We start from the raw sequence: 12,426 nt of genomic DNA, 5'->3' as shown, positions 1-12,426 counted from the left end.
GCCCTCGTACAGAACACTCACAGCATGCTTCCAAAGCCCCCCCTGAGTATCTGCTGAAGGCAGGTTGTCCATCCACCGTGCTTCGTCATTTCACTACCCAGGTCGTTCACTGAGAGCACCTCAAGCATTCCATACAGCCCTTTGCACGCCTGTCACTTGGAGTATAGAAGTATAGAACTGAGAACCCACCACCCATGTTTCAAACTTGTGAATCTTAAGTGTGAGAAAATTCACAGAAAGTGAGTGCCATAAGTGTTATGGGTGCTTAGGCCATAATCCCACATAATCAGATTACATGTAATGCATAGTACATTTTTATAAGATAACATTCCATTGTCTCAAAGCGCTTTACATCATCCCTGCCCAAAGCCCCCAGTGAGCAAGCCAGGTGACAGTGGCAAGGAAAAACCCCCTAGAAGGAAGAAACCTTGGGAGGAACCAGATTCAAAGGGGGAGCCCATCCTGCAGGGGCCGGCAGAGGAAGCCAAATGAACAGGATGGCAAAGTAGCGGAGACGTCGCGGGCAGAAGGGCGAGCGGGCAGGAGAGACGCCACAGGTAGCGGAGACGTCGCGGGCAGAAGGGCGAGCGGGCAGGAGAGACGCCACAGGTAGCGGAGACGTCGCGGGCAGAAGGGTAGGCAGGATATCTTGATAATACAAACACAGTTAGTCAGAATGGAGAGAACATAATGTTATACCTCACAATACAGAATATTATATATAACCTCATCCCTTCAGGCACTGAAAAGGACTCCTGGAAAATAGAGTGGATCACTGATTGCAAGTGTAATTATTAATGGAACCAGGGTCCTTTCACCACAGCTGTCAGCAGAGTCGGATGGTCCAGATTCTGGAGGAAGGGTCTCTAAATGCACTGGGGAGGATGATTGTGTTGGGAAACCTGCAGTCACTGCTGGACAGTGTCACAAGTCAGGTGTCTCCAGGAAAATTCAATTCTGCTATAAGGATCTCCAGATGTTTTGGGTCTAAAGCTCAGCTTCTTAGCTCCTCCTGCACCTGACATGTCCTGCATGGGGGTGTCCTTCCATTACATCTCCATTTCTGCTGCTAGACCATTCTCAAGGTGCCCCTCCTAATGACAGAACCTCTACACAGCCCTTTTGGGCCTGTTCCTACTACGGGCTGAAATGGAGAACCTGCAGAAGCACGCCGGAACACTGCTGCTGGGAAGGGTTCTCGCTACCTTGCACCCAGGTTGTTCCTTTATCCAAAATGATCATCGTATCGCTTCCTTGGTTTTTCAGTCCTCCGTGCAGGAACTTTACTATAAATAATCCGCCCGTCAGATTGACCTTTTACTTTTATAGATTGGAGGTCTATAAAAGAGAACAAATTACGGTCCCGTGTAATTCTGACTCCAAAGACTCCCTGTCACGGTATCACTCCGCTTTATGAAACAACGCAGAGCCCATTTTTAAAGTCCCTGGTACTTCATTCAGCTCTCCTTCTTACTGAGGCGCTCTGATATGGATTCGTGCTGCCTGCAATCCTCCACGTCTCCATCCAGATTGCCAGGAGCTCTGAGTGATTTCACTTCAAACCTAAGTACACAGCAACTTTCAGCAGACCATCATGCGAGAGTGCGTAGCACGGGTCACTGCGTTCCGAACGCCTGCCCCGAACCAAACACCATCCATCATAACAACGTGAATTCATTCGTTTCAATTAGTGCATTATTTCAAGATAATTTATTTGCAGTGTGAGTTAGGTGGCATAGTTTGTGTGTGTGTGGTTTTTGTTGAATTCTATCAATGAAGTGATTAAATACTGCCACAATGTATTCTATGTAATAAATCACAGGTTTAGCTGTGATTTATGTCTTTAAAAACTACAAGATGCCTCTTATAATTTGCCAGCGAAAGATGTGTGTTTACGAAGGCATGGAGTAGCCATACGATATTCTACCACCACCGTCTTCCCCGGGAAACTTCCTTTCTATGGAATGAAAATCCGAAGCAGAAATATCGACTCGTAAAACATCGCTAATTTAGCGTGAAACTGAAAACAGTAGCAGCCGTAAACATTAACCGCAAACACTGAGCTGATTTCATCGCTGGTACTTTCAGTAGCTGGTGGTATAGCTGAAGTTTATATGAATAAACATAAATATTGATCGTTTTTATTCATCAGGTTCTTTATTTCCACTTGTGATTCAGGGTAAGTTTCAGCGTGCTCGTGGAGCTGATCGCTCAGCAAAGGTTTTCAGATTAAGTGCCTCTCATACCTCCAGTGTTCAAGGTTTGAGTGAGGGAGCAATTACTGCTCAGTTCTGACGGAGGAAGAAGCTACTGTCCTACACCTGGAGGTGTTTAGCTCCTCTGGGGGGGCAGAAGCCTTCCTCCAGATAAATCGGAATTCTAGAAGGATTCCATTAACGAGAATGGGGAAATGGCACTTGGGAATGGGGTCAGCCAGGGCACACGAGTAAATCAGGCGTCCAGCAGACGGATACGTCCCCAGAACGTTTTAATGAGCATATTGTTGTTCTCACCTTGCCCCCCCTGGGCCAGACCCGGGACCGATGATGGATGCAGCCTCTGTCTCGGCATCCATGGTGAAGACATAGCAGAGATACCTTGGAGGCTGAGGGGAGAGAGTCCATTTTTAACAAGGCGGGGGGGCGGGGGGGGGGGGGGGTGTTGATTTTGGCAAAGCGGGACACTGATGATTCAGCCCAGTTGTTCCAGGACACGTGCTACACGTTCACAACACCTGCAACAAATAGCGCAGAGTTTGACGCCCCTGAATCCCCTTTCAGAGATGCGTTGGAAGAATTTCTTGGCTAAAACATAACTTGTTATTTTGACCCTAGAAAAATAGCCACACGGATCCCTGATACTCAATCAAGATGCGCATTTATTCATGACCAGTATGGTGTGGCCTTGTGTTAGACAAAGAGTGTGCCAGCTCTGAAGGGTAACACTCTCAGGTCAAGGCTGTGTGCATTAGCAGCTGTGGCTGTGAAGATATGATTAGCCCGTGACATCACATGACACAAGGGGGCACCGCGATTGGACGGCTGAGCAGTAATACATCCAGCATCAGTTTTATTCAGTCTGCCTTGACAGGTTCACTCGATCCCTCATGCATTGTATGATTATATTTGGAATTCTTAATTCCAAGGCAACAATGTTTTGCTGGTAAATTCGAGGGAAGCTGCCAAGCTGCTCGGTGGAAACCAGTTTAGCTGATTCCCCGAATCAGTAGGAGGATGCTGGGCGTGGGGGGAGGCAGTGTGCTGTCCTAACCAGTGCTCATTAGAGACCATGATGGACTGGGCTCCTGGAAAGGTGAACTCCCCCCGCCCCCACCCGGTGTGGGCTGCTCCGACTCCGGCGTGGGCAGACGGCCTCTTGTCATAGCAAACAGCTTCGCTAAAGGGACCTGAGTAATTAATTGTGCCCACGCATAATTGCTGTCATGCAAATGACCTGGGAAGACTTCAATCTCCACTGACAGCGTTTGGGCTGTGGGGGCATAACTTTGTGCACTTAATTAGGGATGATAAATTCCTCATTTGCATTCCAGAGTGTTCAGGTTTATACATTATTCTGTTGGGCAGATATATATTTTTAACCTATACTTCGGCAGTGCATAATTTGTACTCTTATGCGGTTATAAATTATAGCATTTACCTGTCTTGTGTTAGGAAAGCCACAGGGACGCAGAGGGACCACGCCCACTGTAATCTGACATCCAATCAGAATTCAGCAGCTTAATAAGACATGCAGTGCCCTTGACTGCCCATCAGAGGTGATACTGAAGAGATATTTGAGCATCGTGTCGGTATTCAGTGAGGTGGGATTATGAGCGACTCCCAGGACGATTACTCAGGAAATCCATGGAAACAGGAAGATGACGCCCGCAAGGTTCTACTTAGTCGCTAACAAGAAGGTGGTATCAGCTGAAGGATCCAAAGATGTTCCACCAGGGTTTTGTTCAGCTCCTTCATCTACGCTATTGCCAGAGTCTTTGTCTGTTTGGCAATTCCATGAGGCGCGAGTGTCTGAGTCGTGTCTTTGTTCTGCTTTATTCCGAAATTACCCCCGAACATTTACGGTACATTTGTTTATTCAGCAGGTACTTTTGTCCAGAGCGATGTAAAAGTGAGGGTGATAATGCATCACAAGCAAACAGCTGTCAAGGTGTCAGTGCAGACAGGCAGGGCCGCCAGCGAATGCCCAGTAACAAGTGTCCGTCAGCATTGTAGAAAACTCTATATAGAAAACTCTATAGAAAACTCTGTTAGAAGCTGCTTAGTATGATATATATAACCCTAAGAGCTGTGTTAGTATCTAGTATGAACTAAATCTATGTGCAAAATGCAAACACAGGGCACCCAGTATCGGAAAAGTGACACCTTTTCAGTGAGACAGTCATCAGTGACCTGGGAGGGTTGACATTAATCGTGGTGTAACTGGGAAGAGATGGACTGTTTCTTGAACAACGATGCTTTTCTTCTCAGGCAGAAGATGGCGCCAGAGAGCTAAATGCTTTCATTGGCTATCCTCTGCTCATCCATCGCTGGAGTCTAAGAAACACCACGAAACAATTGAGTCTCGCTCAGTGCATCGCTGAAGACAAGAGTGTGCGCTGCATATGGAATAGAACACATATTATATTCTCTCGACTGTGTTCTGAATGTGCCTCTCTGTCCTGTTAGAGAGCATTTAATTTATTAAGTTATAAGACTATACAAGAAGGTCATAGGCAAAGATATGAGCGGAGCAAGAACATGCTGTCTTCTAGAAGGGAACGTATCCAAATATCTTTGAAATGAGAGATTGTGTCATTTCTTATTTTGTGTGTTTCTCTAAAGTCAAGCTTCCAAATCTATAAATAACGTTCAATTAATCTACCGGCACTCAACAAGCTGAGGTCTTAGTTCACCGAAAGCAAAACAACAAGAAGACATGGTCCTGTTCGCTCTGAAAGCGGAGCTGTACCAGCTTAGAGGGCAGGCAGTCACAACTCGGGCAATTTATACCATCTGATTGTGCCTGATTCGGTATCCAGGGGGCAACTCCGTATCCGAGTGACGAGTGCTCATCGGCTTAATGAAGAAACGTCTTCAGGCAAAACATCCATCCATCCATATTCCATAAATACTTACGCAGGATAGGTCAGGGTTAGTCTGGGGCCTGTCCCAGGAAACTCGGGGTATGAAACGTCCCGCATTGGTTAGCAGTCCTTTGCACAACATGGGGAAATAGCATCATGCAATGTCACATGATTCCATATCTAGAAGACATTCCTCGCATGCTGCATCAATTACTGCATCATTGCTGTGTTCCAGCACAAAATGGGGAGCATCCTCACCCTCTAGATGCTTGGGACCTCAGAGGTTTTCTTCTGGATTTTTATCCCAACTCAACTTTGTATTGCTGTGTAACTGTGTTTGTGTTAAATCTTCATTGTGCATTTTTTTTGTGACTCAGATGAGAACTTGAAAAAAAGCTATGCTGGGCCACACTGAGCCACAACCGCAACCCTAGAGACCTTCTTCAAGAACTGGCAAGGCAGGAAGGCAGGACCACGGCTGCCCTCTTCAAAAGCAGAGCTCCCTGATCTTTAAATCCACACTATATCACCAGCTGTTTGTCACAGAGTATCCTTTAGTGCTATGCTGATTTGTTTCTAAAGCAAACCATGAATGTTCATTTCCATTCCATCACACAAGTGTCCAGTGACCTTTGATACATGGGTCTGGTTTGCATTTTTTCAGTCTGTCCTTTAGAGAGACCGAAGAGAGACTTCGGATTGGCTTAGCAACACAGCTTAGAATTTCATGTTTGTGTTTATCTATTCATTCATTTTTTTCTTGAAGCCTTTTTTCATTGGCAGACACATATCTCTGACATCTGGTTTGACTGCCTCTGCGTGGAGATGCCCAGATTTAGCACATGCCAATATCCACTTTGATGTAGAGTCTTTTTTATATATCAGAACAGCAAGATCAGTCAAGAGCTGTCAGTTTTTTTCCAGGGTACAAAGTACGTGTCTTCATGTCTTTGAGCGCTGTACTCCTACAACTGAATTCATGCTGCATTTCAATCTGTCTCCTGTGGGGGGTGCCAGAGGAGATCAAGAATCAATGTTCCACCATTAATAAACCAGTTGCGAGGAAGGCGGGAGCTGGCTTGTTCCCACAGTCCCTGCAGTGTGTTTATGTACTGTAACTGTGGGGGAACCTTCTTCTAAAGTTTAGAAGGCCTCTGATCACGGCTTGTTCTTGTGGAGATTTCAGTCCAGTCTGGACCTGCAGAGTCCAGAGTCTAAAGAGTTTTTGTTCCACATCACCGCAGCCAGGGTGTGCGTCCACAGTTTGAGGGGGAGGGCAAAAAAAACGTCGACCAAAAAGGGTGAAAGAGCACGCTTGCAATGAGGAGCATGTCTCTCGAGCATATGGTCTGCCTCAGATTTATTCCCCGCGGCCTGCTTGCTTCTGTTAGGCAGGTGATGCTTACATACAACAGGGACAAAGGGCAGATGTTCAAGAAAGTAGGAATTTCAATTTAATCAAAGATTTAGATGACGCTTTACTTTTTTCCCGTAATACACAGGGTGCCTGATGTTTACAGGATGGAGGGCTGCCTCCTGAGGCCAGCTTGCAGAAACCTTGTACTAATTCTAACAGAGAGATACGCGTTGAATTTGCCCCTTATCAGCAGTGAGCCTGAAGCTGATGGGCTCTCTGCTGCCCCCTAGTGGCAATGATGTGACACGCATGACTTACTTTTGTGTGAAGCTTTTATTGACCTCTGTCTCTCACACATACTGTTAAAAGGCAATAACAAATAAAATATGTTATTTAAATCTAAGAGCGTGTCTTCGCACAAAGTAAGAAACCACAGCTGTTTCAGTAAAACACTAAACACTAAAGTAGTGATACAAAAAGAGGCCTCTTTCTATAGATTTGAGTACAATCGTCTTCAGACCGTAAAGGTGACCTGTCCTCAGTTTGACTGTAGCTGGAAGGGATCGACAACCTTTTATTTTCCCTCAAAGGAAGGATGAGAACCTTTTGGACGACACTGATCGATTAGCACGTGCCAGACAATGATTCATTTATGGGTCTGTGATGCTACTAGTGGGAGTCGCTGCTCAAAGCTGCTATCACACATTAGCGCCAGAGCCGACTCCCACTGGGCCGTGTCTGTTCTTATCTGCTAAATAGAGTTTTTACCTCGACTGCCTCTCATGGCTTCTGTCTCGGTATCCAAAATGCATTTCCTCACAAATGACAGGATAAACCACGAGGCTAAACTGACGGGTGCCTGTGGTATGGTTTCAAAGCGATGCAGATTCAGCTAAAATACGCTACAAATACTTTAACCACATGGGTGAACGTGAGCTCACCTGGGAAGAGTGAAGATGAGGATGCTTGGGGGTAATCGATGACTCACACGGCAATCGCACCTTCTCCACTATATTTAATATTCAGCATGAGGGCTGTTTGACTGGTGAGAAATTGTACAGCACCTTAGCATAGCATAGCACTGAATAGCGTAGCGTAGCATAGCATAGGATAGCGTCAAATAGCGTAACGTAGCATAGTATAGAATAGTGTAGCGTAGCTTAGCGTAGCACTTGACCAATGCAAAAACAACAGCCGTAATTACCTCCTGTCAGTGTACAGAAACAGCCATAACTGGCTGACTATTATTATATAATTGAAAGGTAAGCCCCATGGTGTTTTGTGTCATTTTGGGGAGGACTACTGACAACACCGTATTAGTTTTAATCAATTCTGAATGAAAGCAGAGAATTTTACAGAAAGTGCCAGTTGTCAACAGTCCCTTAATCCACGGGCTGTAATGTTGCCTTTGAGCACAGAGCCCATGGATCAAACACGGTCGACCGTGTCTTCGGCGAGTCGACAGCATGGCGTGGTTGGCTCACTCCATCGAGCCCATCTCTTCAGGGAACTGGTCAAATCTCACCCTGACTCCAGGGAGGTGACATCATCAGAGAAGCTGGCTTTTGGGGTTCAGAAGTCAGCAAACCTTGGTCTGTAAGAGCTACACCCCAGGCCCTGTTGGGTCCTGACCTACTCTGATTATATTTCACATGCTTGGGGTAATTATCTGGATGATAAGTTACCTCCCCTGGTATTTGGTATAAATCTGGCAGTAATGAGAACCTGCAGAGCTGTTACTCCGGTCGACTGGAGCTATCTGGAGAGGGGGGGTCCACAGGCTCTGCTACTGGTGCATCATGGGATGTGACTTCCCGCCCCCACCAGAAGCTCTTGAAGTTCAGCTGACGTTTGAGGGACTCCTTCCTGTCCTCTGCCCCCCCCCCCCCACATTCTCGGGGCTCAAGTCAGCGGGTCGGTCATGTCTCAGTGCTGACTCAGCATGATCCTGCGATTCTACCTCTCACTGCCCCCCCGCTGCCCCAACCGCCCTGGGTTTGTTTGTGCTAGCTGTGTGCAGGGGCGGGGGTGCGCTTCAGGGTTTATTAATGACCGTAAGGCACCCAGCGGCCCCGATGAGGAAACTTCTGCTGCTAATCGCAGCTTTCTGAGTTAGCCAGTCGCTAACGACTTTGCTGAGTCAAGGATGTCCAACTCTCATAGGTCCCTTTCATTGTAAATCAACATAAAATAACATAAAATAAAAGGTTACTAAACAAATTTCTTTAGCAGTGCATCCATCAGAATGTATAGATTAAATATAAAAAATAATATTGAAGGTTTGTGCCACTGGGCTACAGAAGCCAATTTGACGTTCCATTTGCACCCCAAATAGTCATCAATATTCCTGCAATTGGAATCATAAAAAAAGCTGCCTTTCTTTACACCGCATTGCATAACTGTAACAAAAACCAAGAGCAGCAGAGCCCGAATCTGTGAAGCAGCAACCAATTCTGGCCCACCGCGGGTCGTAACTCTCCCCAGCCTGTGATTGGCCGAAGGTGGCTGGGTGTCTCTTGCTATTCTGGTTGCCCCTGGAGACGGCACTTACAGTAAAGCGGGCCAGTGAAATGGCTGCTTCTTCTACATCGATGCCATTAAACCACATTAATACTTAACAGCTCGTTTTTTTCGCTTGCGCAGGCCATTATCCGTGTCTCTCAGCAAGCATTTCATGAGGCTTTGGTGTCCGTAACAGCAGGATGTCTCTGCACACAAGGACAGGTCCACAGTAACAGGCAGGGGTGCACAGATTCAGTAATCACCACTTAAACATGAGGGCAATCGCCAAGGCGATTTCACACACACATCTCACTCTGTAATGTAATCATATTAATTACAATGTTCACACCAAAGGTACCTGGTAAGATAGCAAGTCCAATATATATCATAACCATTGTAAAAAAAAAATATATCCTGTAACCATTGTAAAAAAAATGCTTTCTCTCTGTAGACCAGTCTGATTAAATTTGAGCAATTTTCACTGTTACATATTAAGGGCCAATGTTGTAACTACTGAAAAGGAACATATTTAATAAACAAGAGATTCTTATCAATGATGTAGTGATATGACCGATAAGATTTTGGCGTTATGCTGCCTTTTCATCTCAACCGCCCTCTTAATTGATTGTAATTTTTCAGTTTCATCCTCATTCTCCTCATTTTAGGAGATGCGCGCCCGTGATTTGCAGCTTTTGTGGTGCTCTTCTTCCATCTAGTGGTACATCAATGTAATTGCGCAGAAATAATATAAACTTTAACTCCCAGTAGGTCTGTTCTCAGTAAGGGAGCCGGTTCAATATTCTTGAATGAATATGCAAATTATACATATACCACAATCAGCTTTTCATATTCTGCAGATTTTACACATAAAATAATGCGTCCCCATGGAGCTATTAAGGTATTTTGCTTTACATAATTCTAGGTGCTGTCGGTGTGCAAGAGAATGTCTTTCTTTGCACATCCTCAGGTTGTGTTCCCCCCTCCCCCCTGATAGCCGGCACCAGACTACTTCGAACAGAACTGCCGCACCTTGATATCCAAAGCCAACCAGTAGCCCGCATCAAATGGCGTAATAAAACGAGTTTCTCCCGCAGGGGGCGGTCATTAGCAATCACGCACTTAGCCTTTTCGCATACCGGCGTCTAGGATATTACCGGATGCATAATTGCGTCTGTGAATGAATGAGCGAATACTGGAAGATTGGGGGCGGGGTGGCGTTGAAGAGGAAAGGCAGCGAGTCATCTGGTGTTCAATCGTTAAGTGCTTGACCGCAGCAAGCATGCAAATGTGACGCAGGAGGGAACGCATTTAAATCGCGATTTAACATGCAAAATGGGTCTATGCTTTCGTAGAAATAAAACGCATGCCAGGGCATTAAAATGCAGACCTCCCCAGCCAAAGTATTTAGCTGGTTTGACGTCTTCGGTTCGGAAAACGTAAATTGTAAGTATATATGCCTAAACCAGCTAAATATTGGGGCAGATAACACTTTATTGGAGCTGCCAGGGTGACGTGATTTTCTCTTAGATACGGCAATGTAGGCCTGTCGACCCGAGAGCCCCATTAACTGGTACCACAAACACAAGCCTATCATAATAATTTATATATATATATATATATATATATATCTGCAAGGTCCAAACCATTGTTCGCAGTGCCACACTGTTATGGATAAACCGCGCTGTCAGTTTTCAGGGCGATGCGAGAGGAGATCAGTCTTTATTGTTCGACTTCAGTTAAATAGTAAGGCCCATAAAACTAATTTGAAGGAGTCATTTGGGTTTTTTACTTTTATTACTAATGGAATCGCCTTCTTTGCAGGGACAGCATCACCCCCACGTTCTCGAGGAGCTCCGACAGGCTCGTAAATGTAGCATCAGGGACAAGGACAAGTGAATTTTCTAGTGAAAACTCACCTTCGCCTGCTGGTCAAACAGGACGTGTGAAAATTGCTTATTATGATCAGCCCGCGCCTTTCCATTATTGTGCTCTTTAAAGCAGGATTGCATATCCATTAACGCAGTGTGCGTTTAATCTATTGCTGTAAAAACCTGTAATTTCCAGGTTTGTGCGATTCGGAAGCTTACACATAATTTCATGCTGTCAACAGTGTAATGAGGTACTAATATTCACAGCTTAGTGTCTAATTAATGAACAAAAAGACAATCAATTAGCGCAGGATGCTGTTGTGGCTCCAGTATCATATGCTGCTAATCGTAACGACTTCCTTATTGGAGACTCTTTCCGGACCCTGACAAGGAAATAACTTTTGCGCGGTTTTTTTTTCTTCTAGCGATTTGCTTCTTTCTGCCCTGACAGTTAATTCCTCATTTGCTTTTAAGTTTACAGGAAAAAATGTCGGTAAGAAGCTATTTGGACATCAAACCTGGCACCCTGAAAGTTGGGAGTCAGCCTACTTGTGGGCTGAAGGTATTCTGAGAGGAACCTTGTCACATGTGTTCGAGTAAGATTACAAAGATGCCAAAGTGAGCTTTTGGTGAATAACTTTCTGCACTGTCGCGTTCTTCTACAGCTCCTATTACTCAGCGTTGGTTCCCTAACCCACCCAGGTGTCATGACTGATGTCTCCTGTCTGTCGCTCCAAAGAGCTTGACTTTTTCTGACTGGATCAAAAGTGGGTGAAGAAGAATGATTAAAGGTAACATTAATTACTTAAGGACTGATTAAGACCAGGACAAATTTGAAAGTAGAAACTCATTGCTCTCATTAAATATGATTAAGAATAGATGCGGCAATAGACTGTCCAGTTTTATGTGGGTTGGGATGCTGTGCCAATGATCAGAAAGTTGCTGGTTTAAATCCTGTGGTTGGCAGAGTGATTTCACTTTTGGTCTTATGGGCTTGAATCAAAGGTAACTGGACTTTACTGCTGGGACCTTGAACAAAGCCCATAACCCCCAATAATCCCTGGGATTGGTTGACCCTGTTCTTTAATCTCCAATCGTATCACTTTGGGTAAAACAGTCTATGAAGTTGTTAATGCAAAAGGTGAATGTAGAGAACACTCAAGTACAACTTTTTGTACGGATGCCCTAGTAGAAAAATCCAAGCTAACTTTGCTGTGGTTTCCTGTGACATCTGTGGTCCAGTATTGTTGGAAATATGATGAAATAAAAAACATTCTTCTGAACTAATTCTTGTTCACGCCGAAATGTAAATCAGCGACGCTTCCCACTTGCCGACGGAGTAACCACCACTGATGAGAACAGGGGGTGCGTCGGTTCAGCCGATTAACGAAGCGAGGCTTAATTGCGCATTTCCAGGGTGATTGTGTTCTCGGGGTCGCATATGAATGTGCCTCTGATGCGGAAGGCAGGCACAGAAGGGGATCGATCTCCGTTATCTGGTGGGAATTTTGTGTTCCACACAAAGATGCCTGAAGCTTGCCAAGGCGGCTGTTTGCTTAGGGATGGTTTAAGATTTGGATGAAATACCTGCAGAATGGCAGGACCTGTTCAGCGGA

At 45.2% G+C, this 12,426-nt stretch overlaps 1 long non-coding RNA gene across 1 annotated transcript; it reads left to right on the top strand.

Moving 5' to 3' along the window:
* The first annotated feature begins 10,198 nt into the window (after positions 1 to 10,198).
* On the top strand, positions 10,199 to 12,012 carry LOC111837256 (uncharacterized). Its single transcript, XR_002836612.2, has 3 exons — positions 10,199 to 10,385; positions 11,285 to 11,372; positions 11,476 to 12,012. It is a non-coding gene; the product is annotated as an uncharacterized lncRNA (long non-coding RNA).
* Positions 12,013 to 12,426: the final 414 nt, after the last annotated feature.

The sequence above is a fragment of the Paramormyrops kingsleyae genome, chromosome 25 (genome assembly GCF_048594095.1).
Source record: "Paramormyrops kingsleyae isolate MSU_618 chromosome 25, PKINGS_0.4, whole genome shotgun sequence".
Classification (NCBI taxonomy): domain Eukaryota; kingdom Metazoa; phylum Chordata; class Actinopteri; order Osteoglossiformes; family Mormyridae; genus Paramormyrops; species Paramormyrops kingsleyae.
Note: the sequence above shows the minus strand (reverse complement) of the source record. Positions and strands in the feature narration are given on the sequence as shown.